At 41.9% G+C, this 6,118-nt stretch overlaps 1 protein-coding gene across 1 annotated transcript in view; it reads right to left on the bottom strand.

Moving 5' to 3' along the window:
- The window catches only part of LOC105558520, a gene marked incomplete at its 5' end in the record, with an annotated part of 79,741 nt that overhangs the window by 35,611 nt on the left and 38,012 nt on the right, over positions 1–6,118 (bottom strand). The gene's annotated exons all lie outside the window — the stretch shown is intronic.

Genomic DNA, 6,118 nt, shown 5'->3' on the forward strand with positions numbered 1-6,118 from the left:
TTAGCATCATGAACTTAGAATTAAAAATGTCGATAATTGACGTTTTTAATTCCGTCTCCTATCTCATCGACACTGATCGAGTTCGCCAGCAGCTTTATGATCCCCTTAAGTCTTCAGTCTTAAAACACGGTGCAGGATGCCCACTGGGGCATCGCATTTGCTTGATTTGAAGAAATGAATTCTCTTAGACATTTCAGTCTCGATCCAATAAAATTTTGGTTAAGGTAAAGAAATCATTTCTTTAAAATTGGATAAGAGTCTAGTAAGGTGAAAATTCAAAGAAATTTGCTTGATTTAAAACTTTTTTCTAGGTGTAACAAGGCTAAAATAGCACACTGGGGCACTCGGGGTGATGTTTACGAACGCAGCCTTACGTCCGTCGTTGACGAACTAACACGCTCGTTAGTTCGCCCGCGTCCTGGCACGAAAACGAGAAAAACTGCTCGCTTGGACGCTCGCACGTAGAATTAGCGACGGTTCTTTCGAACGAGGCCTCTCGCTTGTAAGTCAAGATGCGTGACACGACGGGGCGGATAAACCGGGGAAGCCGCAGGGACAACCGAGATACGAGGCTAACGTAGACAGTGGCGTCCGCTTCACCCTGTGATAAAGGAGTTAAACCGGCTTAATTACCACGTTACTCGGTTTAAACTAATTACGCGTTTGCGCGCGACCGCAAATTCTCGAAGGAGAACGTAGCGGCGCTATTGTGGTCGAATCCGCCTTGCCTTGCGGCGAGGACGGATGCCCCGCGGAATCTTCGCTGGCAGGAGGGGAGCAAGGACTTCCGCATTATGAGCCGCGTTACGTGTCGATATTAATCGCTCCATAATTCAACGGCAATTTTCGACGTGGTGTCGCGGCCGCAACAATTGCCGGCCGGCCGAGTTTTGCGGAAACGGAAATTCGGCTCGTATCGAATTAATTGTGAGGTTTATGCATGCTCGGTGCATGCATCGGTGCGTGCGATCGCTGCCGATCTCTGTGCTTAAATTTCATATTTTACAAACATATTGTGCGAGAGAGCGAGAGAGAGAGAGAGGGGGGGAGGGAACGGACGTGACATTGTATTCAGCAGAAAGAGAGCGAATGGATCTGAAAGATTAATGACGGAAGAAGGATGCATGGAAAGAAAGAGAAATAAAAGCTTAACGACGTGGTAGATTAAGTCGTTCCTGAATTATATACCGCTTTCCCGCGTGCAATAGTAATACTGAAAAATGCGTGGACGTAATTCTCACGATTCAGATCGCAATTCACAAACCGCTGAAATATACAAACTAAACTTACAATTGATTCTAATCCCTATTTCATAACCCACACGCGTGCACAAACGAAAGAGAGAGTTCGGTTTAGCAGCGCCAGATTTGTTCAATAAACAATAATGTCGTGAATCAGGACATGTATCCAACAATTAAACTAGAAAAGGCCATCTTTTAATAAAATATTTATTTGTATTAAAGAGTTGTTTGCGTTATATTTTTATTGAATAAGTATTAAAAATTTGTCTCATTAATATTGTCTCCTTTATTTCTTTCCGTAAAATCTTATGCTCGATTGTTCGGATATAACAATTTAATATCAAAAATAATAAATTAAATAAATTAGTATGGCTCGTATGAGTTAATCACAAATTTCAAAGAATTTTTAAGGACTCTGAGCCGTGACTGGGTAGTAGTGTCTAAATATTCTATTCTAAGTTTATTGCGAAAAAATAATAAAGTATCTAGTTTGTATAAATATCGATGTGATATCTCGATGATACCGTAACTTTTGTGGAGACAATAAAAATGCATTTTTTTTCTAACAAAATATACCCAAATAATTAAATTATGGTATATAATTGTTGATTGGATGGCGCTTATACTTGGCGTCTTTTTAAAAAGGTTATTTTTTTAAGGTGATAGATAAGCTTCAGCGCGAGCGTTGTACATGGGTGCCGTAGATCACGAAAGATTGTTCAACTCTTGAGAGAGATATTCGGAGGATCGAACGTTTATCCGGCAAGCGGAGCATTGAAATTTCGTTTCGTCGGTAAACATCTAATCACGCGCCGACACACGCGCTGATTGATGGTCCGCTATTTATTGATCGTTAAATGGCAGCTCGCTTTTCGCCCGAGAAAAAGTTTTCAGTTTAGATCTCTCCCGATCGAGCGTGGTTCAGGCGGGACGTCGATGGCCCTCTTCCCGCGGCGGGATATTCAGCGAGGGAACAAATCGTGTAACTGGAAAAGCGGAAAGGCGTGGCGGGTGGTAATGCACATGCCAATCCACCTTTAATCCACCCCGCTGTATTGGGAGGCTGGCCGGCCGAGCGAAGCCGCCTGTGAGAAGCTCGAAACTTTCGTCAGGTGGCACTTGAACTTTATCGTGTCTACTTTGGGTGTTCAGGATAAACCATTACCTCCCTCACGGCGATACCTCCGCCGGGGAGAACCCAAATCCAACAATCGAAACAAGATCGCGGGGGGGAAAAAGTTGTATTTTGGAAATGGAAACATCCCCTAAGGTGAAATTGTAGCGCATACAAAGCTTGACAAATTGGATGCTTGAAAATAGCGTTACCCACTTTTGCATGACGAGTTGCCGCTATTACGACGTGTAATTAAAAATTCATTGAAAATTAATATCGCAAGGCAGTGTTTAATTAATCGCCTGGGAAAGTTCCTCCCATATAATTCATCGTCGACGAAATGAAAACGTAGAGCACTTTACTCCGAGAAGTGCAGCAAGATATAATTAACCGACGCTGATTATACTGGTATTAATTAAATTGAATTCCCGTTTCGGCTTCAAATCAATTAAATGTGCGGATTATTAAAAAATACGAGTTATTTACGAATGTTAAATTATCTTGAAGCGTGAGATTGACTGCTTGCTTTACGAATATAATTTATAATTGCGGTAGTGTAACGCTCACCTTGGCTCTCGCAATTACTTTTTTAGAAGCAGTAGTCTCTGAGTGAAGATACGATAACGGTTTTTTTTCCAGAAATAACTCTGCTGGAAAGAAGGCGTGTTATTTCTGTGTTCGAGTAAAGTCCAAAAAATATAAATAATACTGCATCGTAAAATAAAAACCGCGCTCTCGCTAATTTATATTCCATACTAGAATTAAAAATGGGATACCATTTACAATTTTGTGTGCATAATACAAAAAGCATTTAAAAAATCGTACGCGCGCACACATACAAAAATATATAATTACACACAGAATTTTATCCTAATTTTTAATTCAACATGGATCTCCAAAATGGATGAAGCAGAAATATTACTCGGTGAGCGATTACGTAAGAAAACGAACCTTTTTATCTCTAGAAAGAGTATCTTTTGTCATAAGAGTAAAGTCCCATATTATGAGATAGGATCCTGATATGGGACAGCGTGGTTTCTGTTAAATTAATATGCACCGTCAGTTGATTCCATCATAAATTTACTGCCCTCGGAGCGAAATCGGTTTAGTGAAAAATTCGTCAGATCGTGCGATCGTTGCGAGAAAAAGATTTGTGATTGAATTTGGGTGTTGAAAACCTACTATCCCGTATTAGAATCCTATCTCATAATAGAGGACTTTCCTCTACATATAATTATTTTGACAACAAAATCATTTTAATCATTACAATTCGACCAACTGGACGCTTAGAATTTCGCAGTGCAATTAAAAATGCGGCGGAAAACTCTCACGACGTTTCTCACGGTACAGCCGGCGTGCTATCGACAAGTTAAGAACCCCGGTGGAACAAATAAAACTTCGCTATCTGTCGCCCATCTGAAACACGACCGTCGCTGATACGCGGAGCGCGGCCGCGCGCTGTCCGCCGTTATCACACCCCATTGCCGGTGATTTTCCCCTCACCCCCGCCCCCCCCCCTGCGCATTCCGACTGTCACGGCGATATTGCCGAGAAAACGGGACACGCGATGATGCGTAAGCAATGCCGAGAAGGAAACAACCGCGGGATCTCTCCTCGGTTCTGCCTCGCTTCGTATTTTCGCCGCGTAACCGCTCCGTCCCGTTACGTTCCGTTCCGTTCCCCGTCGCCGCGCTTATATACGCCCTCGAACTTTTGATTTACGCGGCCTCGATGGAATTCCATGAATGCGAAATGTAATCCCCTACACAACCCCTCTCGACCTCCCCCCCCCCCTCCTCCTCTTTTCCCGGCCAGTTACCTCGGGCCATATCACCACCCCTCATCCAATGTGAAACTTTGCGTTTCAATCGTGCCCTCCAAGTAACAAACGACGGCAGCTGCCTACGGGAAATATATTTTCGGCGAAAGGGTGGACGATTTATTTAGAGAGGAAGCGACTGGACACGAACGGCAGCACGGGGGAATCACGATCTACGGCGATGTTCCGGTCTCTCCCCCCCCCCCCTCTCTCTCTCTCTCTCTCGCAAAAAATCCGAGAGAGTTACTGTAATATGGAAGAGCTGTTTATTACCCGCCGGACGTTAACAATCTACGAGCGTCAATAAGAATTTCGAGGAAGATGCCCGACATTCGGCATAAAATTCTCCGATTAGCCCCGACTAAACTGCATTGAGGGAATTGAATTAGATCGCAGCCTTTAACTTTTTACAGTCCCTTATCGATTCGATGTAATGCTTCGCAGTAAGGAACTTGGTCTTTCACACAAATCTTCAATCATCCGAGATAATTGCAAGCGATCGCAAACTATGCGTATATTTGAAAACCAGGGACTCCTTCAAATAGTAGAAATTCTTTGATTCATGTTACACCCCGCTAATTAGAGTAAAGGTGTTAGGACCAAACGCGCGATTGATTTTCACTCACTGAGAAATAATTTGAACCGCGAAGGTATTCGTCCAGGGTGTCTGTAATTATTGGGTGTGTGATTTAGTTTGGAAGGGTCTTTTCTTCTCAGAAATTGATTTGACGTTTAGTAACTGTCGTGCGATCAACATTTAACGCTCTCGCAGGTTTCTGAAGTGAATTGTGTTGGATTTTCGTCCAATGATGCTCGCAAATCTGCATTTCCAAGCTTCTTTGGTTGAGCGATCCTTGTCGTTAACATTAAAACCAGTTCTGAATCGTCTAACCCAATAATGACACCCTCATAAGTTTCTATCAGAATTCTATGACCGTCAGCAGCCGTTTTCTTCCGATCAAAAACAAACGCAACGCATGTCGAAAATCCCTGATTAATTGGTAGAGAAAAGTGAGACAAGCTTCTAATGTGAGACAGTGCATTTTCAACGTCCAAATTCAATCCCAAATCTTACGATCTAACAATGAGTTTTCCACTAAACAGATTTCAAACCAAATTTGGAAATATTTAACCGCCAGTAATTAGTTAACAAATAGGTTGAATAATCCGACACAACTGGCAACAGGAAACTTCTTTTATTCGCACAACGTATCGGCCACGAGTTTTGGCCCTTTTCAAGTGCAATCAACAGATTCTAGTCGGCGTATGGCATGTGGTCAAATGCCATTAGGCCCACTGGACAGAAGTGGGAGCGTCAGATTACAAACCTATGTGCTAAATGTAAAAATACGCTTTAGAAAGGAAGTAAATTATATCAGTTGAATACATACGTAGAAATATCGCTACGGAAATATTATATCTCTCTAGAGACGCGTGATTACTGTGTGGGCGCAGAAATGAGACTAAACATATGTAGGTCAGCCTAGTGTCAAGGGCCAACAGTCCGCAGATTAAACAGCACTAGAATAACATTAAAGATAAATAAGTGAGTATGGACGGTGCTAAGTAATATCTATAATACAATTTTTCCGTATATCCCTGGTGAATTTTCTGTGTCCTTTTGGCAATTAATCGCAGTGCTATGTATTTTTATAAATAAAAAAAAACAGATTTTACTTCAAGAGCAATAAATCCATGGTGGAATCAACAGATAATGCTTATTAATTTAACAGAGACCCGCGCTACCTCATATTACGAACTTGTCTCATAACAGGGGGACTCTATGCATATTGTTATTTTCCGAGGGGGAAACCGCTGACCAAAATCTTGTACACCAATGGCCACTAATGCCCAGTGGGCATTACTTAATCTTATTATCTTATTTTATCTTATTTACCTTGTTTTATCTTAATTTATCTTATAGTATCTTTATAATGGCCTACA

This window comes from Vollenhovia emeryi, unplaced genomic scaffold, assembly GCF_000949405.1.
Source record: "Vollenhovia emeryi isolate VEMERY1.0 unplaced genomic scaffold, V.emery_V1.0 DF939337.1, whole genome shotgun sequence".
NCBI lineage: Eukaryota > Metazoa > Arthropoda > Insecta > Hymenoptera > Formicidae > Vollenhovia > Vollenhovia emeryi.